This window comes from Triturus cristatus, chromosome 2_2 (assembly GCF_964204655.1).
Source record: "Triturus cristatus chromosome 2_2, aTriCri1.1, whole genome shotgun sequence".
Lineage (NCBI taxonomy): Eukaryota > Metazoa > Chordata > Amphibia > Caudata > Salamandridae > Triturus > Triturus cristatus.
The window spans coordinates 581,020,210-581,043,878 of record NC_140582.1 but is presented as its reverse complement, the minus strand read 5'-3'; the positions used below and the strand labels follow the sequence as shown (position 1 = coordinate 581,043,878).

General features: G+C 43.9%; 1 protein-coding gene across 27 annotated transcripts in view; it reads right to left on the bottom strand.

The window, feature by feature from the left end:
- Nucleotides 1–23,669, bottom strand: part of RAPGEF2 (Rap guanine nucleotide exchange factor 2) — a 960,874-nt gene that overhangs the window by 467,141 nt on the left and 470,064 nt on the right. For 6 of the 27 annotated variants that reach the window (XM_085641760.1, XM_085641761.1, XM_085641762.1 and 3 more), the window contains exon 1: nt 14,100–14,385. The exons of 16 other annotated variants lie outside the window; for them this stretch is intronic. The gene's annotated coding sequence lies outside the window, so the exon portion shown is untranslated. Of the gene's footprint in view, nt 1–10,271; nt 10,486–14,099; nt 14,386–23,669 lie in introns of those variants that run through there. 5 more of the 27 variants (XM_085641739.1, XM_085641741.1, XM_085641740.1 and 2 more) reach the window with 3 other exon arrangements.

Below are 23,669 nucleotides of genomic sequence, written 5' to 3'. Positions count from 1 at the left end.
GCATAAAAAGCTGCCAGAAATACAAAGGTTGGAAAAACTTTCACATTTAGGGTTAGTTATAGAACTCTAGAGATTAATGTTAGGTACAAAATAATAAGGTAGGCAATTAATAGAACAATATAAAACTAATGGTTCTGAGCAAGAACAGAAGAGAAACTATCTGCATCAACTCAGTTTCCATTTCCTTGAAATCTACACACATCAGGACTTTTCAGAATTCGAAGGGGTGACACATCAGGAAAGAAGAGTGTTCTACCGATCAGGTGGCGATGTCGATTTAGGTCAGAGAGTAGCTTTGGTAGCGGCTCACACACAAGGGTGAGAAATATTGTAGCCACCTTGAGCCCTGCGATTGAAAACGGTGCTAGTCAGGCACTGTGAGGAGTGCCTGGTGGAAGATAAGTAAAGGCATATGAATTCTCAGATGCCGTCAGGAAATTGGTGGTAACACACCCAGGCTGAGGCAGATCTGAAAAGTGATTCTGGGCCTTATTATCTGGCTCTCAGCTTAGAGGTGATGACACCTGTTTTCGCAGGTTTAGCAAATATTGTCACAGGCTTACCTTGGAAAGAGCGATGGACTTACAGTGACTGAATGCTAAACAGAGAAGTGTTTCGAAGACTGGAGAAGTCTACAAGTACAAGTCCAATATAGAAAAAAATGGTCGAAAGCATGCCCACAGTTCACAGTGTGTCCAAAAGGGATGGTGAGTCTTTCCTCCCACATCTTACGGAATTTATGAAACATGTTTTTAATGCTTTTCTTGAATGGAAGTCAGTTTTAGAGATCGTAGACAGAGAATGCTGTTCATTATGAATATTGTGTTGAGGAAGACATTCTTTATAAACTAAGTTACACCTTTCCAAGTCTGCTTGCACCAGGAAAATAATGTTGCTGTTATACAGAATTGTTAATATCTAATCCCACAGGGGAATTAAAGTTTTAACAACCTAGAAATTTTGAGTTTTAGATCAGGATTCTGCAAATAAATTGACACTTCATGCTTCCCAATTTTCTCTGAACATGGATTTTGTGGCTTAATCTGTGGTGCTGGTGTCAGGCAGCGGGTTTCGAGAACTGCTCAAACAGTTCAATATCAAAATGACAGCCTGTCTTTTAACTCAAGATGATCTCAACTGCACACCATTCTCTGCAAAGGATGCTCAGCTGTCAGAAACGTTCCATAAAAATTACATTTTTATTTTAAAATAGCATCTCTTTAAAACATCTTCATGTAGCAAATGCGAATGAATAATTTTCTTACGAATCATTATCCCCAACCGGACATGTTTCGAGCGTAGCTTTAATCTACTCTGGGCCTTATGAGAATGCAAATGCATTTCAGCTATTATGGAACAACTTAAATTTACAATTGTTAGGAGCCTAGTGAATTAATACAATTCCATACCATTTTATTAGGGCCAACATCTGTTTTGAATTATTCTTGGAGGATTAATATCGGGTTCTGGTTTCATATAAAACAAATCTGATCATTTGAATTGAGATGTCAATGCTATACCCCTGATTTTCCTTTGAGACAGTGGCATATACCTTTGCCCCTAATGCCGCCAAACCGATGCATAACCAGAACAGCCTCTATTTTCTCTTCCCATAAACTGTAAACTTAACCCGAACACTAACCCTAACTATATCTCAAAATTTGTAATACTAATTCCAAACATTTTACAACACCTTAACTGTAACCATAAACCAATATGCAACACAATCATCACATTAACACTTACTCTGACACGTAAAAATGTTAGGTCACCCTTTCATGCACACTGGAAACCGGATGACTTTTCACCTCTCACTTTATTAACCTATCTACCAATACAGAACCACTTCACCACTATGATAACTTCTACAACAAATCTTGCAGTGCTCTCCCTGACTCAAAACGAAATTATTTTACAGCTGATTTAGCATCCATCTTCGTTTTACAACATGACCATTGCTTTCAGGAGTCATACAGCAAGAGGTGGGTGTTGACCCAGTGGAGATTAACAGCAAGACCTGCTCCTGTTTTAAAAGGAAAGAAAATCCCTGGAACAAGAAATGTGGGTTGGTGATAAGTGATTCCAGGAAACATCAAAGATTGAAAAATTAAAATGTCTTTGATTTATTTTCAGTCCCATAGAACAACCAGCTATTAGAAGTAGTGGATCAAAGTTTGGTTAAAGCCCATTCTGCAGTTAAGCAAAGAGCTGACTGGGCGAATATTCAATCCGTTGCGGCTCAATTTAAAAAAGATCCTGCTAGTATTGTTTGGAAGATAGAGAAACAAAGTGGTAAATGGCTTTCACCACTCCAGAGGGAGGGAGTTAGTACACTATAGTGACCATGCATGTAAGAGCCACCAGAGGGATGAGCAAGCACATTAGTGGTGTTTTCATCTGTGTATCAGTACATCTGCAGTGCTTCAAGCTCCCTTCAATCCTCAGCTACAGGCTGCTCCAGAAACAGACAAGGAAACTGGCCAAAAACTACTTCAGAGCAATATGCTGGACTGCAGAAACAGCTCTGGTGTACACATATCTCAGTCACATGTGCAGTAATGACAGTTCCTCAGTTCCTGCACTTTGACTACTTAAATGCAGAGCTTTACCCAGTGTGTGCCCAAGGTTATCTCTAACATTGTACACATCATCTAACAGGGAGGGAGGGAGGGATGGATCAATCAAAATTTAACTTGACTGTTTCTACCACAGTTTACTGGATCGGAGACAGTGCTAAACCACAATTTCATAAAACAACATGTCCTCGTATTAAGGCACCTCCTGAAGCAACTATCAGCAGATAAAACAGTTCATTAAGTAATGGCTCCACTCAATAACGGAGTTCAGGATCAATGAAAAGTTTTAGGTTTTTCTAACAAAAGTTTAAAATAAATGGTAGAGAGCCAATGCCATGGAGGATCTCAGATGCAATGTTAAACAGAGTATGTAAAAATCTGAAAATATTCCAAGTTTTCAAGGGCAGCACAATCCTACAAAAATCTGACAGCATCCTTAGTAGGACAGGAAAGTCTTCTGGCTCACCCCCAAATCAAGGGGATTTATACACAATTCTTGCATTAAATCATTACCAATTCTGCAAACTCATCGTGGTGTGGGCAAAAGTATCATTTCTTTAGCAATTCAGAACACAACCATAATACACGCCATTGCCATAACATATCAGTAGCACCATCCCAATTTTAAAAAAAGTATTCAACACCCTTAATGCTATCCGGATATGTTGCAACAAATATTAAACATTTAGACAATTAGACAATTTCTCAAAGTGAATGAACCCAGTGATGAAACCAAATGAGATAGATCATTTTTGCAATCTTACATCCGCACCTTAGCAAGTTCAAGGCTAGTAAATAAACTACTGCAGCGGAAATAAACCGTTACATTATGTAATCCCCTTATCTGTGTTCCCTGGAAGCCTATGAAGAGAGGGTGTGTGCAGGGGTGAAACAGGAGTGAGAGACATTCATCTTATTTAAAATGGAGATTTATACAGACTTGTGGTCCAACTAAAATACAATAATAATTTTACATCTATACTAGAATCATGTGTAAAATTGAGTATTATGCGTCATTATTAGTGCACAAAAATATAAACTTTAGAAAGATAGACAGAAGCTACTTTGGAAACTTTGTAACTCTGGTCTTCTGAGCAAAGGTCTTGCATCGCAATGCCTCAAAGCTGCAGGAAATGTACTGACTCATTGGTCTTTCCCACGGACAAGTGAACTTGAAATATTTTTCCATCTGGGATTTTAATTAGTACACAGTGTATATCAGGAGACAAATGCAAGAGTGATCACCGAGTGGTATTTATTGCAACTGAGCTTCCTGTCAATACAGTAATTTTACAGTGGCCTACTGAAGCGATTACTGGTGACTCAATGTCATCAGTGAAATAAGTTACCAAGTACGAGATAACAGCATGAATAGCAGAACCTCTCACTTAAACACAGGAAATATGCTGGTGAAATCCGGCGTCTAAACAAGATCATGGCTGTCCATTTCTAGACACGCCTAAAGTTTATTACTGTGCTCACAAAATGTTGCTTTACACTCCCTTACCGCTGCTTGTAGTCATTTCGAAGAAATGCGGCTTAAGGGACACAAAGCATAAATCATCTGTTATAGCGCCCTTCCTCTTGTTACGTCTCTCAGTGGTGATTTTTATTTGCATGATCTCCACCTTGCACCGTAGCACACGAAGAACAAGCCACTCTGTTATTCTGTAAGGGCAGGTTATCTTCACTCGTCAATTACACTTCAATCCTCCTAGCAGACTGGATGCAGTACTCGGAAGCCAAAGTCTAGTAGAGTCAAAACTGATCATAATCCACTGACTCTCAAACGAAAAAACTCTCCCTGTGACCAATCCTCTGCACAGACTAAAACTGTATGAAAATTGCCAATGATAAAGAATGCGAGGAAGAAAGTAGAAAACTGGATATCGCTGCAACAAACAGAGAAAGCAGTCTCAAAGATGAAAAACGAAAAGGCTAGAGGCACAAACCTCCTTTCAAATAAAATATTCAAATTCTTTACATACTTGTGGCCGAAAAATGTGCACTCTTTCATAATTTCATAACAGCTTGCTCTTTCGTGGACTCATGGCTTAACAGCATCATAGTCCCAATTTATAGGAAAAACAACTTTTTAGTAATTATATTGATTGACATTTACAGGAAAATATTACAAGAACATAAATCAGTACTTCGTGTGCAACCAAACTTCAATGTTGGGCAGTACAATCATATAAGATTCCAATAGTTATTGAGTACCTGCTACTTCTCTTACATATTACCTATGACATTAGTCTAAGAAAGGCAAGATTTAGGATCCAAATTCATATGGTCCATTAAGTTTCTTAACACAGTGAATATGTTCATCGATATAATTTATTAAAACATCCAAGATTGAGAAGAAAATGAAGGCATCCTTTCTATGTGTCAATGTGGATTTAGATTTAACCTCTGTTGGAGAATGAATGCCAGGTGTTGGCATTCTTGCTCCTACACCTGGTACTAAAATGCATATGGCTGGGTGTGAACTGGGGTGGCAAAGTGAGCAAAAGAACGATGATGGATTCAAACCAGATCTGTGACTGGGGGTGAGTGTCTGAAAAGTTTCAGCGCTCTGTCCATCATCTCCTTGTGTTTGCTTTGTTCGCCCTAAGTTGGCAGGGTATGCCCAGATGTGGGTCCTTTGCCCACTTTGCCACTGGAATCAAGCTAGTCTGGCTGATGAGGGGTGTTACCCCAAAAAGGGTCCCAGGATGCTTGTTTACGGTCCAAGGAAGACCTGGCTTGGCACTTCGGGCTGGACTGATGCCTTGAGGCACAGGGTCAAGACTGAATTGCATATAGCTGGGTCTGAGACAGGGGTGGCGAAGTGAGCAAAAGAACGATGATGGATTCATCCCAGATCTGTGACTGGAGGTGTCTAAAAAGTTTCAGCGTTCCGTCCATCATCTCCTTTGTGTTTACTGAAATACAAGAAACAGAAGAAGGGTGTCACAACACTGTTTTTCTGGACTTCTCTTTGGCGTTTGACAGCAGTGACTAAAATACCTCTGGGACAAGGCTGTCAAACACATCCCTAAATCTCTTACTGATTCTGCTTATCAAGAAACTTTAAACAGGCACACCCACACACATGAGATATGGCTCAAAGGGCCAGCTCACCCCAAAATTCTTCGTCAAATCTACCATTGTACAAAACTCCTACTAGCCTCTTTCTAGTTCAACATATACATTACGGATCTAACCGATAACACAGAACACCCTGGTCACCACACTGTTCTACTCCAACGACTCAGTACTCTCTCCTGGCACGTACACCAAATGCTCTAAAAATTGTTCTTTCCCATGTGGTGAACTTATGTAAAGAAAATAGCATAATGATCAAAGGAAAAAGGTCATGGGATGGAGTTCCTAATCTATGAGTCAGCATTTTTTACCTTTTAAGGAAACCAATCGAAAGGGGACATACATTTACCTACTAGGACATCACCTTTGGTTCATCAGTCTCTTGGAAACCACACATAGAGAATTCCTCCAGAAAAACCATAGTGATTGCCCAGATGGTTCCTCTACATCACTCACCACTTTGGAGTTGCTATATTGTCCTACATGCCAACCACAGTGCAAGCAAACTAGACTCAGTTCCACCTATGGGGAAGTATGATCAACAATGGAGAATACATCAGATATAGGAACCAGGCAGAGGAAACATTGGTAGTCTCTGCTACAGATCCCAGAATCCTCAATCAGCATCGCTTCAGGCAAAGTAAACATATACCGAGCTACAGTACCTCCCTCAGGGGGTAATAGAGCTACAAACCAATACTAAGTGGCACTAATCTGAACTCAACTAACGAGAATGGCAAGAAAAAGCATCAACAGCATTCTGTGGATGGAGGCTTCTGAAGTGCACCCAACAGCAGCTACTATACCTCACCACCATGCAAGGCAAGTCCTGCAGAAGCTTTGCCCCAGCAAGATTCAATCTGCAGGACTTCCATGACCAAAGCTACAGATGGAACAAAATACAAAACCAAAATGTCTTTGCAATGGTGCTTGAGTTGAAAACACTGCCCACATTCTGTTACAATGTGGATGGTATTCAAAGTGTAGAAAGCATGTCTAGAGATTATGGCAAGATAAACATATGGGGAAGACCAAAAAAGAACACGGTCATTGCTTCTGCTGGATTACAACCCCAAATTCACGCTGAAAGTTGCAGTTTTTCTAAAGTCAGCTGGGCAAATCAGAACGAACAAAATGTCACTGCCAGCTTCATCCCCAAAAGTAAAATGAGGAGGATAAAAAAAATTCATTCTCGCGTCAACAAGTATTTCATGACCACTGGCACAAGTGCGATACGAAAGCAGCGTCAAGACATCAAACCAAAAGTAACACTTGCCTCCAGCTGCGAATGCTGAATGCTCACTCACTCCACGAAAAAGGAAAACGAGATCCACCAAGCGAACGAACCGGACAAAGGAACTTGTCATTGACCTGAGGCGACAGACAGGCACCCTGAACTGCCACTGTCACTGCATAGGTTCTGTATACCCCCACAATCAAACGCAATCACAACTGCACAAACAATACCATGGCACGACAAAGAAAACTTGCCAATATAAATGACAATTGAATACGAGGCTTAGACTTAAACTGATACATTCTCTGCATGGAGTTCTATAATCCCCACTGTTCTGCATGCTGTCCACCACACCCTTCTCAATATTCCAGCTCATGGGAAATTGATTCCCCTCACACTGATCCATCCTTCCTATTCTTTTACTCCTCACATATTAAGTGCTTTTAATGTTTGAATGCAAAAATACAATGGTCAAATTCGGTAATAATACAGCCGTCATGCTGCATACACAATTCAAGTAAAGGGAGGACAGTCTGAATGCACTATTCCTTTATTGGAGTTATGCCCATAGGAACCGTAAGGAGGACTCTATAAAACTCTAGAATACCCCACAAAGCTTTATCCTCTCTCGAATCAACCAGAAGTCTAAAAGGTACGCCGGAATGGACTAGATATTAAACAGCTAGATTAAAGCAGTCTGCTGGGAGAACCTGCGATGTAGAGCTCCACCCACATGCTCAATTATGACTTCTTGAGATGTAACAGCGGGTTAAAGAGAAAGCTGTTCAGAGCTGCCTCAAATGGATGCATGCCTCTATCGGAAAACACTGACATGACTAAAGAGCGGCAAGGGCACAGTGTGCCAAGGAACCTTAAAAACGTATAAGCAAATGTGAAAAACTATGTGTCAGAAGCAGCTATAATGTTGTCCGAGGGCATTAAAGTGGCTGCATTGCTTCCGATGGGACATGCATGAGATAGCACAGTACAGGCAGCTGAGCTTGCAGTGCTGATGTTCCAAGGTCAAGGTGCTCTGTCCCATTTCTGATGAGAAAGATCATTTACGAAAGGGGGTCTCTGCGACTAGCGTTTCCAAATGAGGGTCTTCTCTAGCTAGCGGGAGTAGGGGACGCCCAAACACATTCTCGCTCCAGAACAGCACTTATAGCATTGAGGGCAAAGTGCTTCACCTCAACTTAAAATAAGTCCAGCACTTTCAAAGTGTAGGTGCTTTGGCACTTCACAAAATCTAGAAATAAATCATGTGTCTTCATAATGTGAGACACATTCATGTTATGTATGTCTGATAATGGTCAAACGGGCCGCACTACTGACATTCCACTGACTCCTTCTCCAAAATCAGTCTTTGTTAATATGCCTTCAAAGGCACACTACTGTTTTATTAAGACTATTCCATGCTGTGGAAAAGGTTTCCCTTTGAACTAAAGTACAGAGAGAATACCCTATAAGTGCTGTAAACTGTTATAATTCTTTTTAAGACAAAAGATTTATGGGGCAAAATCACACCTGGGTTGCTGCCTAACAATACAACGTAGATCCCCTCCTTTGCCACCTTAAAAAGGTACAGCTTGTTGTCTTGAATAATAGCTAACAAATATGTGTGCGAGTCTAAAAAAAGGATCCTCCTTGAGAACGTCTGGAACAAAATATTTCCCTGTCCTGTCCAACATAGAAGACAATGCTTTCTAGGCCAGTCTGCCTAGTTGAGAAGTCTTTGATCCATGTTGTGACCCGCAGCATGCCTGAGCCTGCTCTGCAGGACAGACCACAAGTCTGTCATTTTTCTGTGACTGGGCGGTTAAAAGCCATCACTGGGTGCAGATGCCTAACAAAGTCTCAAATTGCATGAGCAAAAGACATACTTCCCAAGAGCAGTTCAACAATTATTCATCAGCTCCATATAGAAGACAACACAACTGCTCTCCCTCACTGACTGTTCATCAAAGTGCTAAGACTTGCAACAGCAATACCAGCGACAATTTGCAAACCTGAATAATATGATGCAAGAACCAAGAGCCCACTGTGGCACACAGATGCTAAACTTGTGTATATTAGTGCAGTGCTGTCAACATGCATCTGCGAAGCACCAGTGTGGCCATTCCAGGCAGGAGAGGGCGGCCCTCTGTGCACTGTGCAGTTCCCTACACTCTTCTTGAAGTGCTTCACCCCATTAATGTGGACACTGCTGTTCCAAATGAACCGAGACCAATGGCTTCTTACGCCAGCAGGGAACTGGACCATCAGCACACACGGGGCAGACAGGTTCATTTCAGATTCCAAGGGCACCTCACTCCTCACAAGTCAACCGCTAGAACATGAATGGTTTCTCCATTGCACAAAATGAAGAGGATGTGGCGTAGCGGCCAGAGCTGTCGGCTATATAACTGGGGAACAGGGTATGAGTCTCAGCGACGCCCCATAATCCTTTGATTCTGGGAAAATCACTTCATATCCCCCGTGCCCACCAAAAATGAGTGTGCCCTTGTGTGTTGTAACTGGTGCTCATTTAAAGCGCTCCAATACCTTCGGGTCGAGTTCACGCTATAAAAAATACAATGACATGTCACAACTCTCAGAGGGCAGCGAGGCTGCACTACCAACCTCTCCTGATGGCCAGTGTTGAATTATTTTTCCTGTATTCACTCTCTATACTGCCCAGAGGGATCCAAGCGATGTTGGCCAGGTCATAATTCTTAAACACTTGCAAAGCCAGGTTGAAAAATCCAAGATATATTCACAAAGTGGCCGAAGCCGAAAACTTCTGGGAGCTCACTGGCTGAAAGTAGTACTTCAGTGTACACTAGAGATGGCGCTTGGTATTGTGTGTATGCACGTGAAGATTTTTTTTTTTTTTTTTAACATGTGTGAACTGGGGCGTGGGACAAGGGGGCACACTGAAGTCTCCAGGGTCACACAATTTTTGAGAAGAGAATAAGCAGGTAAGTCAGTTCTCCTGGTTCCACTGTCAGCAAGTTAGCCACCAGCTAACATCCCTCACCTTTAGTGAATCCATATCGACAAGTGACCGTGGCACGTGTACGTGCGCGCGTACACACATACACCAACCCTCCTCTTACACCAACAAGCATCAATCTGTAAAGAATGGGCTGCTAACAAGTGACACTTCCAGGCCCTAATCCATCATGCAAATGCGGAGCGCTCTCAATCAGCGTGGCAAGCCCCCTCCCACTGCCCATGATAACTCCGTGACACATCCAGCCTCTGTCCCCCGCGGCCCTCACGGTCTCACTGCGGGGGGACGCGGCACGGTGGCGGCACAGAGCACTTCCTGCGGAGCGAGGGGAAGGTACCGTGCCCGGATACTTCAAAGGCGCCGCATCGGTACTCACAGAGCCGCCGGCAGCGCAATCAAGGCTCCGCGGGACGCGGGCAGGCTGTCTCCGGGCCCCCTGCCGCCGGTGCAGAGCTGAGGAGCAGGCCGCAGCCGGAGCCCACGGGACGGGGCACACCGGGCGCCATCCCGGTACACGAGGGAGCCAGCAGGCGGCAGTGACGCACAGGAGCCCGGCTCCGTGCGGCCGCAGAGACCCCTCGGCTCCGGCCCCCACGGCCGCATTCCTCCGCTGCGCGTCAGGCTCTCTGCCCGCCGGAATGTCAGCCTGGGCCCGGAATGTGCAGGCTTCGGAGGCCGAGCTGGTGCCAGCCCCACTGCCAAGAAACAGTGGGCCCATTATAAGAACAAGAACCCCGACACTGCACAGCGCCCTCGCAGCCCCTCAAAACCGGCTACACAACAGGGCCTTCTTATTCTCAAGCACGCCCCAAACACTCAAATGCCAAATGAATAAAACACAAATCCACCGGCATTCTTAGGCAGCCGCGCACGCTGCATGCAACGAGTGCCCCCCAAACGGCTGCAAATAAAAACGTAATGGAGCGAGGAAGCAGGAGTAGTGCAGCAGGGTCAACTCTACCGCCCTTTGATTGCTTTTAATGAAAAGAAACCCCACCAAAAACACACTCCTGGTTCTATTCAAGACTGTGGACGTATGGTTTATTTTTTCGTTTCACTTTTCCAGGAAGAAAAAAACATTCAAATCTAGGGCACACCTTTCAACTCCGCTTCATCTAGACTCCTAGAGGGTGCCCCCTCCGCAGTCACCCACACTCTTCAAACAAACACACCCACCCCAGCTCCTGCCTCAGCAGCACTTTCCCGTGCCAGCCCTTTACTGCAGCTGTGTACATTGCTTGTATGCTTTCACGCATCCTTCACTGCGGCTACCTATTCAGTGCCTAAAAGAACATCACACCCGCAGCAGGACGTGCAGTAGGCTGCCCCATTGCTTGCTAAACTGCATCTGTTCTGTCTAAGGCAGGCCTGCACCGAATCTGCCAAGTATTAGGCACCTAATGTTTGGATCCTGTCACCATGGGCGCACTCATTCGAAGCACAAACCAATAACAGGGATTATTAGATAGTAAAGTGTATGAACTTCCTTTCAAAGGGAATTCGAATCACATTTATGGTTTTTAGAGGCTTCCTAAAAGAAGCAGCAGACACCCATTTCCAGAACCCCTGTGAGAGTTAGGGGCTTCTCCCCAAGAACATTCCAACTCATACACAGTTGCTTTTTCCTCACAAACATAATAAAAACATAGCTGCAAATAAGTGAAATATTTTGTTTGGGAAAAACAGCTTCTAGATCTCTTAAAGTACATCAACTCAAACATGTAATCACTTTCTACAAAAATATTTTGAACTATTAAAAAAAAAAAAAACGAGATGTGTGGCTAATCCCCTATGCAAAAACAGTTAAAAAGCCCACTTTAAGCCCATGCCGCATTATGGAATACTGAAGGCAACTAATTCGGTCTATGGAAAAAATGTCTATTTTTGAACTATTTGCATCGGTCTCCATTAATACAAGTATATACATATATCAAGGTGCATGGTTTTTGCGGCTTCTTTTTAGGTCTCGCTTGTGCGACATTTTGAACAACAAGAGGCTTGAAGCCCACCCATTACTTACTTACTTGGATGGCACTGTGTGCTAATCCTATGCTTAAAAACGTTGCTAAAAAATAGATACTGGAGGTGAGCAGATTCAGAGTGTCGCTGATGGTGCAGGGTGCTCTATATTGGAGGTTTTCTCCACCTAAATTTAGGAACTACCCAGAGTTCTCTGCTTCCTATTTTGCATAATTTATTTGGCACTACAAGTCTGAAAGGGTATTGTTTCTGCATATACTCCCTACACCTCTCTAGGTGAATCCTCACCTATTATTGGCTCTATACGCTATTCTTGACTGCGGTTTGCTTTCTAGGCCGTCTCTGATTTGTGACAAGCTGGACAAGGAAACGGTTGTAGCCATTATGCGACTAGAATCTTGCAATGCCTCTGCAGCAGCTCACTTTACAGGGCAAGTTCAGCCACACAGTTCCTTAACGGGGGTGGGTTATTATGGTTATATTGCGATCTCTCACTTTAGGAGCAGGACTTCTTGACATTGCATGGAATGGTGCATGTTGGCAGCAAATAGTCCACTCATAGGACAGCGATGTGAAAATTTCCTGTGGCACTAGTTGCAATATTGTATAGTATTGCAATACTCTGAGGCACCACTGGCATTGTTGGGTGACCTAAAAAACTATGGCACATGAATGACGACCGTGTGGCACAGATGGCAATCTTGTTTAAGCTGATGGACAATATTTCATGCTTCTGGTATGGAAATATGTGCAATGGTGGGAAATTGTATACTCATGGACAAAATTATAGGCAATGTCAATCAAATATTATAGGATAATAATGGCCTTATTCTCCAAATAGGATCACACTCAAAGAGTGCAAGTTTCATCCGTATAATTTTGTTTATTTTGCTAACTTCTTTTGGCAAGTCATGGAGGTGATATAAGGTCATCTCTTTCTGAGAAAAAGAAATGGATAAAAAGATAACTACTTGTGCTGACTTTGGAAGAGTTGGTGATCCGAATTTCACGCTACCCACATTTGGAACCTGGAGTCAGAAATGCTAGTGTACATATTGTTTGCAATGCATGGTGGAGGGTGGTGTGCATTTCAAGGCCACACACACAGGCAGTACAGGGGTCAAAGAAGACATTACTTCTTACTGCCCTATATTCAGACTTTGCTGCGCGCAGCATTCTGTGTCCTGAAGCAGAGGTCACTAAAGAAATGTACAGATGCCATCTTATAGCTTCCTCAGTTGCATACAGATCCCTAGCAACAACACATACATACATACAGCAGCAGCTGTAAAGCAAGCTCTCAGCTTAAGAAGCCATGAACAAGCTGGAGCCGGCCACACAAGATCACACTACAACCAAACCTCTCCCGCAACTGCATGGCAACAGAAGATAGGTCTCTAATCTGCTTCTGCCAAGATGGCGACCTCAGCAGTGCAACCATTTACTTCACTCTGGAATCACCACAGTCCCAGTCTGATAAATGCAAACATTCGGTTACCCTCGTGTTAAGCAGTGGGTACGTTTGCAAAATTCAATAATTATATTTTTCTCCCAGGTGACCAGGATTTCTTTGCACGCATGCTTTTGTTATGGAGATGCTTTATTTCACATCACCTTTTCGCTGGTTGCTGCCTTGACACTTATAGTGCGCGAAATAATGTCTTAATTGTGTGCTTTACAGTTTTAGTGAGCGTTGTCCAAGCCAAGTGTGAAAGCACACTACACCTCTGGTGTCAGACAGACGTCCTCATCGAAACACGGCTCGTATAAGTCAAGTTGTTTGGTCTATACTGGCAAAGTAATGGGTGCCTACGTGTGATTTTGAACTCTGTTAAACACATTCTTTCACTGACCATAAATCAGTAAGAAATGTCATTAAAAGCAAACCGCGCATGCTAATTTAAACGCCAAGTGAGGCTAGGTGGCCTTTGTATCACAAAAGATTAAAAACAGACAAAAGTACAAGGGTGCATCGAGACTTTCCCAAAAGGGAACTTCCCACTACCTTTCTCCGAACACTTAGTTAGACTCGCCAAAGATTCGTTCTAAGAACACTTTTAACAGATTTCGGCATTCTTTATAAAAAATACATTGAAACATTCGTTCAATTTAAGGACAAAATCAGGCACAATCTATGCAAAAGAACCACCACAATTCTTCAGAAGTTATGTGTTGAGCGAACAAAGCACTGCACGCACAGCGCGGACTCAGCTGCCACCCTTACCGAACGTGCACGGGCAGGAGCGGCCATGCTCGGGCTGACTGCCGGGGCCAGAGTTTCAGGTTCCACAGCCTGCCGCCTCGACATGCTCTCCCCCGGGCTCCAGCAGCAACAGCGCATGGGGGCAGGGCTCCTCTCCGTGAGCTCCCTCTCTACTGGACCCCCGGTCTGTCACTTTAAATCTCCCGCTGCGGTCCGCTGGTGCGCGCGGGGCCAGTTCTGCCGGAGAATGCTCACTTCCTGCTGCTGGGAAAGACCCACCTTCGCTGGCTGCGGAGCCGTGTCGCACGTGGGACACGGGCACCGCTTCCGCATACCTCGGCTGCCTCCGACAGCTGGTGTGCATCATCCCCCCCCCCCCCCCTTATCAGTCATTCTCCCACAACGCGGATAAATTGGGCAATTTACCATATCTGATCCCACTCCTTCCCAAGGTCAAGCCTTGCCAACTGTTCCCAGCCTCTTCCTTGCTGACGACGTTGACAGTGTGCACACAATGTTCAGAAGGAATATGAGCTCACACAACTTCACAATCAGCCGCAGGGGCAGGGACCAGCAGCCTGCTTAGTTGTGGGCAGGCCAGCAACCTGCCAGGAGTCGGGATAAACTTAATTAACATTTATTCAAATACAGCCAGTGCTTAATTTGTTAAACTAATAAGTTAGAGGGTCAAATGTTTTGCTCAGAAGCCAGCTACTGGCACTATCAAAAGTTGGGATGCCGAATACCAAGGCTGCGTAGACTAGATCAGTGCTTAATTTGTAAAACAAAATAAGTGTCGAGGCCCTCCTCAGGAGACCTCTGCAGTTTGCACTACACATTGCCACTATACTTCAGTGGCGTAGCTAGGCACTCTGCCACCCATGGCGTTCTTTGGGGGGGGGGGGGGTAGTGCTGGCCGACGCATGCAAGAGGGGGTGGGGGTTGGCGCTGCCCCCAAAACTTGTGCTGCCTGGGGCAGACCGCCCCCCCTTGCTACACCACTGCTGTACTTCCACAACTATTACCATCACACTACTACAAGTGTGACAATTCACACTGTTCGAGGCCACCAAAGCTTTAAGAATGGCTTGAGTGGCAAGTATTTTTAATGTATATTTAATTACCAAACAACTTTTCCTGCTCATTTGTAAATTGCACAAACAGTGCTATCATGTAGCAACTGCCATAGGTGCAGATTACAGCAATTAAGTGCCGGTGCTGAGCACCGGAAACCACCGGCTCAAATTAAGCACTGGTCTTGATTCCACATCATGCCTCTTTCAGCCACCACCAGACTCTCCTTGCCCCCTTATCTCACTCTTTCAGGTTCTTTTTCATTCCTGATGTCTTATTCACTGTTATTCCACCTTTCTCTTACTGCTCCTTTCCCTATTACATGTTTCTCTTTCTTGCTCTGGGTCAAAGTCTGATGAAGAAAAATAAGTGGCAGTCCAAAACAAGCACTGGCATAGCCAATAGGCCTCGCCTTTGCAACCTTATAAGTGTTTAGGCAGAGCTATTGGCTTTGCCAGTGTCTTTAAGCTATGTTGTAGAGCATTGTGGCTGCTGTGCACCATGTTGAAAACTTAAATAAAAAACTGTTACTAGCATTTGTGTTACCTTATATATAACCAAGGAGACATTATGTAAAATTGAACAACCCTATTTAAAAAAGAATTAACATAAGAAAAATCTTCTAGTTTTTTTGTCCTTGCAATGCTGACAACTTCTTCCTGCCTGTTCTAATGTTTGTCTGTTGTAGCTTTTTTTGTTTTGTTATGGGTTGGTGGTACCTAAACAACGGGAGGGTGGAAGTTGGGAAATAGTATCTGAATCACAACACGAGCAGAGGACGGACACTAGGATCAACAGATGCCATATACCGAGGGCAGACTGAGGTGGTTCTGGGTGAAGCTGAGGTGGTTGTGTAGAGGTGATGCTCAGGTGAAACTGAGGTGATGGCACACCTCAGTATCACTCAGCATCACCTGAGCATCACCAAACCAAGTGATGCTGTGGTGCTTAGTGATGCTGATGTGGTGGTGCTGCACTGGTGCTTAGGTGGTGCTGAGTGATGCTGAGTTGGTGCTATGCTGAAGTGGTGCTGCGCTGATGCTAAAGTGAAGCTGTGTTGCTGCTGGAATGCTGTTGATGTGGGGCTGCGCTGGTGGTGGTGCACAGATGCAGAGGTGGTGCTGTGCTGATGCTGAGATGATGGTGGTGGTGCTGTGCTGATGCTGAGATGGTGGTGGTGCTGAGCTGGTGCTCAGGTGGTGCTGAGCTGGTGATGTGCTGAGGTGATACTGCACTGATGCTGAGGTGGTGCTGCGCTGATGATGAGATGGAGGTATGCTTGTGCAGAGGTGGTGCTCAGTTGGTGCTAAGTGATACTGAGGTGGTGCAGAGTGATGCTAAGGTGGTGCTCAGGTGATGCTGTGCTGGTGACCAGGTATTAATGAGTGATGCTGAGGTGGTGCTGTGCTAATGCTGAAGTGGTGCTGCGTTGCTGCTGAGGTGGCGCTGTGCTGGTGCTGCACTGCGCTAGTGCAGAGTTGGTAATGCACTGATGCTGAGGAAATGCTGCACTGGTGCTGGGTGGTGCTGAGTGCTGCTGTGGTGGTGTTGTGCGGATTTTGAGGTGGTGATGCTGCACTTATGCTGGGGTGCTGCTATGCTGGTAGTGAGGTGGTGCTGCACTAGTGCAGAGGTGGTACTGTGCTGAGGTGGAGCACTGGGTGCTGAGGTGGTGCTGCACTGGTGTTGTGGTGGTGCTTAGGTGCTGAGTGATGCTCAGGTGGGACTGCAGTGGTGCTGCTGACTGGTGCTGCGCTGATGCGGAGGTGGTTTTGCACTGTTTACTTCAAGATATATTTTTAAGTAACCTCACATTACAATCTGCGTTTAGAGAGCACGAGGAGGCATTCCTTGATATTGGTTTTATTTCCCCAACGATTGGAACCTAAAAGAAAGCATCAAAAATTGAAAGTGCGCAACTTAAAGCTTCTTCCATTTTCATAAAACTGAGCAATAACAGCATGTTTACCTCCTTAATCGTATCCAAATATTCATGCTTTCAACAATGTAAATAGGTTGATGCTACTATCGGCTGTCTTCTTACACTACACTTTTATTAAGTAAGTACATTTTTTAAGGTTTGGACATTTGAGCTAATGAAACCAAAAATGTTATAGGATGTAAATCAACAGCCTCTGGCTTAAAAAGCGCTGGTGAAACCAAAGACCGTGGAAAACAATGAGCTAGTTGGATGAGAGGCAATATATAAACACACACAATTGGTACACAAAAGCACAACAGTAAAAACACGTTAGTAGAGAGTTGTTTCTGGTCTTTTATTTCCAGATGTATTTGTCATGCAATTGATGGAAACAGCCAACACATTTCGCCCAAACATGGGCTTCTTCAGGGCTGTAATGGCATACAATAAGGATATATTTATAGAATTACAAGTAGTAAAAGTTAAAGAAAAGAGGAAAAGATAAGAGAGGGAAAAAGAAAGCAACCAGGGAGTGATGAAAGTTTGGTAATATAAAGAAATCATGGAGGGGATAGAATGATGTACCGCTGAGAAGAGAAAGTGAAAGCACCAGTGACTTCCTCAGGATGTGTAAGACGTGACAGGGTAATAAAAACCCACAGAATCCTTGGAGATAGTAAACACAGTGGTTCGAAAGTGAAGTTAAGTCAGAAAAAGTGTCAGTGCTCAAAGAAAGACTGATGAGATCCGATCGTAGCTGGCTTACCAATGAGACAATGAAGTCGGTTACATCCTTAATTACTGGGTAAAAACTGAGAATAAAACCGTTCTGAAAAAATAAATTAAAGATTACACGTTATGCATGCCAAAAAGCAAGCGATACGATGAGAGCATAGATGGTGCAGTGGAGTACAGACGACATACCTAAGACGTGGTGAGGAAATCTCGTAGTGGAGAAAATTCTCTGTGTTTAAGCAGTGCGAAGTACCTGCGGATAGAAGGGTAATGCAATAAGTACGTGAAAGATCTTCAGCGCTAGTAATCTAGCACGCCGCAAGTCGAGAACCAATAGGTGAGTATTAATGTCACAAGAGTCCTGATTTAGAAGACAAGTCGAGTAACCAATACTAAAATAACCAAGGTTAAATTATCATGAATGCGAGAAAAACAAAGCTCTTAATTCAGGAAACGAGGTCGGCACTCAGACACAAAACGGTACTGTTCACAGTTTGTGATAGTATTGGACAGTGCGCGTACAGCGCCTAATATTACAAAGTCCATATAGTAATTGATTATAGTGTGGCACACCGTCTAAAATGAGGTCGATAGTCATTTAGAAAAGGCGGTGATGACCCCAATTATAATTACACTGTATGTTGCGCATACTGCTCCCACAGTGAGAAGCACTGTGTGTAGATATAAAAATCGAGCAAAATCCAGAACTGAACGAGCGAAAGAGAAATAATTTATAGTTTCTCGTTGCGCTTGGTGCACGCAGTAAGGAGGCACATCGTGTATCGGTAAGAAAAATAGAGACGAACTACAAGCATCAAGTTAAAAAATATGCGGCGCGCAGAGGATCAAAGGGAAGGAGAGGGCGATTCTTACCGTAATGTGGTATTCGCCCTGTAGGGAAACGGAGCCGTGTCCGGAGCACGTCCTGTCACTAGCGTGTCGGGTGGAGTCTAACCTGAGTTCGCAGGCGTTGCTAAGTAGCGTAGCTCAATTTCCAGTAACTTCAAACCTAGACTGCACAAGGCAGTAGGGTAGAGACTCACTTCCGGCTTGTCGCTTCGCATGAAAACAAGAACGCTGATTAATCCTGGATGAGGGAGGTTCAAGTAAGGATAGGAAGCACGACATACGGCACGTTTCCGGATTGAGAGGAACGCTGCGCCTAAAGTTATTATACTTTTCGATCCACGATGCAATACACGTGATTTAATTGACAATTTTTGATGTTTTACGACCTGGGACAACGCAAGGATGACTAGATGAACCTACCAAAGATACGGGCCAAACAGAGTTATTACAGCGGCACAACATCGATCAGACATTTTTGCCAACCCCTGAGTGGCTTGGGTCTTCCCATCTTGGAGTGGCTTGGGCTTTAATTCAGGGCTATTGGGGAGTATGACACATTGTTTATGAATAGCTATCGCCCGTTTTGCAATGAGCTCTTGCAATTTTGGCAGACACACATTGTGATTTCCAGTTGATACTATTCTTGCCCTGAGGAAGTTCCCTATATGGGAACGAAACGCGTTGGCTGAATTGATCAAAAATCTAATGCTTTTAAGAAAAACATTTCTAATTAAAGAAGTTAATTTTCAACCCACACTGGCCTGTTGGACTTTGTGAGCTGCGCACCCCCACTTATTACAAATGGAGGTTCACGTAACCTCTACGACAATTACAACGAAGCTGTTGAAATGGTGCGTGAAAAAAACGAGCTGGTGTAACTATGGCAACGGGTAACATATCAAGTTAAAAATCAGAAATTTTATTAAAAAGACATGACAAACTTTGAAGAGGGGAAGTGACCTCTACATCAGTGTGAGGCAAAGAACCAGTAACGATGCGTGAGGGACGGGCTAGAGTAACCCTAGCAACGCGTAAATGATGTTCGAACAAATACCGGGAATTTTTTTATTTTTTAAAAGGAGCCAGCTCCCGATGATGTAACAGCTGTGTGTTGTTGCATTCCAAGTGAAAGCAGACAGCTAGAATAACCAATGAACAAATAGTTCAGGAAATCCATTCCAATGCATTGTAAGATCAACATAGACCGGATGCAGAAAACGGTCTTTGACATAGGGGTATTAGTACTCACAGTGGAAAACAAGAAAAGGACATGATTTGCAGCCCTCGTTCTGAAAGCCAAAGCAAGCCCAGGTAAAAGAAAAAGTAGTGCGCCAAAACTCACTTATATGGCTGATAGTGAAGGGATCCATGTAACATGGCCAGTCTCAAGGGCGTGACCAAAACAGCAAAAGGAGAAACACATTTTAACTATTCACCAATGAAAACAAAGGAATTTCGAAAGGCACATGAAGGAACCTTGAGTTACTTGCAGGTTACAAGTTCCAATCCTGTAAAATACCTCGGCTGCATGTAATCTGAGGGCATTCGTAGCTCAATATTTCGTTTTATTAAGGTTGATAAAATTGGGAAAATCTAGTTGAATAGTAATCAGCACCTTATATTAACTGCCAACTCAGTTTGTGTTGTGTGGTGTACAAATGTCAAATAACATGTTCAGAGCTTAAGAAATTCAGACACATCACATCACCTGGTAAACATGTGACACATCAAATCTCCTGGCAATTTTGTGACACATCATATCACCTGGTAAGCTTGCAACACACCATACATATCTCCCAGTAATTTTGTGAAGTGTCAGGAGAGAGTATCTTTGTTTCCCCGATGGGATGTTGAGTGTGAAGGTGAGGTGTGGCAGTTTCCATCTCTGCCCCCTTTGATATCTGCTTCCAGAAAGGGAAAACATTTGGACAAAACGAATACTTAGTGTGGTATTTTGGAACAATGCATGTAAGCAGGTTGCGGGGAGGGAGGACAACGCCAAACTCCGTCAGCACCACAGCAGGATGCTGACCAGCATGGCACAACAAAGACTGAATGTGCCAAGCATGGCTGTGTGTCCCACTGATGGCGCATGCCCTGGGACACACAGACTGCCCCATAACCTAGTTCAGTCATGGGTGTAGCTGGTGTAGCTTGAATTTAATGGATTCCAACTCCATGCCAGTACTTGCTATCCTGTAGCAAAAGCTGCAGTGTTTGCACCAATGCACTTGCGACAAGCACTTAGAGCCTCGATGTGATTACGTTGAGAGAATCACTGTGTAAGTGGAGTTACTTTACCTCCTACTTTGAGTGTCTCCACATATCCTCTGGTTCAAGGCTTCGTGTTTGGTGGTCTCTCCGGCTCTAACCCATCTAGATCACAGAGCTCGCCCTTGGTCCTAGAAGCACTGACTTCTCCCAAGCGCCTCTCTGGGGAGCTTTCACCGAGTTAACACGTGGGAATTAACAGGCTACTCAGTTGTGACACCACCACAGGGCAGACCAAGATAGGACCCCATTGATTAGTGTTACATTTAATCTTAGGCACCTCTGACGTGAAGGGTCCTTTCATTGCTGAGGCATGAAGCGCACAGTGCTCTCGCCTGTGTCAGTGTGCCGGCGCCCCTAGAATAGACTTTAATTGTAATTGCAGAGTAAATATCGAAGCGGCGAGCTCATGGGTGGCGGTTTATTTTAGTAGGAACAGTGTGAACTCCGGGCAGAAATAGAACTGTGTTAATAGTATCACTGACACTTCCAGAGAACGGAGTGCTGTGACATGCCTTTGCAACGGGGCAGAATCTGCTTTGCTCTTTTATTTGGGTGCTCTGCTGTAGCGAGCAGTTGTTACAATTTAAGGCACAATATTAGTTATTCTAAGGTTGATTAAAATTGGTAGAATTGAATTCAGTAATCAGCACCTTATATTAACTGCCAGCTCAGTTTGTATGGTGTGGTGTACAGATGTCAGACTACATGTCCAGAGCTTAAGAGAATCAAATACATCATATCTCTTGCTAAACTCATCAGATCCCAATAACTGGACAATGGGTTTAGAGAGGTCACCTTCCAACTCGTGTTCACTCCCACAAACACCGTGCCTTTTGGTAGGCAGATACCATTATCGAGACTGGATTTTGCTAATGTTTTGCATCCACACGGTGCCTGCTCCTGAGAGTGCACCCCCTTGCATCGATCACTTTCCTCTTTACCCATCACCCTCCTCTGGAAACGTGTCCTCCTCTGTTCCACGCTTGTCTGTTTCCTCCAATCAGAGCCAAATGTCAGAGTAAACATTTTCACACCAGCCCCTCAATGCAGAAGGCCCTGTGTAAAGGGGGTAAAGACACAAAGGTGAGCCAAACAACTCCACCTCCAGATCCAGTCCGATGCCTGGAGATAATTCTAAGGTAAAGAATCTGGGGCTAGATAGTCTCTAGCAGAAAAGGCTTTTCCGAAGGTAAGTAACCTGTTCTTTTGGGTCCTCACTGTCCATTTTACTTTGCAAACAGCCCCTGAGCCTGTCTGGCATTGCCTTCAATCCTTTTTTTTACATGGCCCACCTTAGTCACCCTTGATTCACCTCTTTAATTACACATGGCATTGTATTTGAAAATGTGAACATCACAAAAAACTAAAAGGGTCACAAAAATGTATTATTGTTTGATTGTCAAAAGAGCCCCCTGCTGCAGTTTAAAGGGCTACGGAGGGTCTGGTGGTAGGTTACAGGTGCTGCAAGCATACTTCTTGAGGATCAGCCACAGCTCCACCTGGCCACAAGATTCCACTTAGGATAAAGGATATAGAAGTTAGATTTAAGTGAGGTATATTTCAATGAATGGGCAATTCATGTTGGGTTAAAGAAGCCTAAAACAGGTGAGAAGAGGGAGTAGGGCATGAGGTGACCTATATCTGCCAAGTTTAGTCTTTAAGGGAATGAGTAAGTTCTTATGCATAAGAGTAACTGAAGGTATTGGTAGAGGAGCTCCTGAGAAACAGCCCTGCTGTGCGAGCATTCTGTGAAAGGCAATAGTGAATTTGAGCCTTAAGCTCGTAGACGACAGTGCACCTTTATTTGGAACTGGGGCAGCTATTAATGGTGTCTGAGTAGGAATCATTTGTATGTATTTTGTTTTTAGGTCTAGGTTGGCAGTGAAGTTATCCACAAGGCTTGCTGCTTACAATATACGTGGAGTGTGATTCAACCAATGGCTTATCGGGATCAGCCACTAGGCAATGGTTGAGACGTTGTCATCACATACATCAGACCATCGTCATTGGCTGTTTGGTGGATTATTCCACTTCCTGATGAGTGCTTAAATATCAGTGCATGGAGGCTATTTTACATCTAAAAAGTGCCCAGCATCTTACTTTTTTCCACATGTAATGCTTCTTCTCATACATGTGTTGAAAATAGAAAGTAATCTATTGCTGCTGCAGTGGGCAATGTTTGAATGTTGTGGTCATGACTGGAATGCAAATCTGACCCTAACATGGCCTCCCAATTGCTTTTTCCATCATGTCATCAGATAAGGGGGCAATAATGATATTGCCCTTAAAACCCCCATCAATACTAGTACCACAATCCACCTATGCCAGTATCCCCGTCAGTAACATCAATACCACTACTTCTGCCATCAATACCACTAATCCCATCACCAATACCACCATCACCAATGCCACAAACATCATCATGAATCCAATACAATCACCCAATCCCAGCAGTCTCACCATCACGAATACCACCACCCAATATTACCACAACTACCAATAAGACCACAATACTACCATGAATTCAATCGGTTCCACCAACAATTACATAATTTATTATTACTTGGTAAAGCGCACTATTACCCAAAAGGTTGTCCTGGCGATAGGTAGCGAGAACAAAACCTGTCAGAAGCAGTGATGATTTCGAGAATGAGGCAAATTTTAAGCTTGCTTCTGAATATTGCATGATCAGGAAAATTCTTGTTGGATGGGGCAGGTGGTTCCACGCTTTAGCAGCG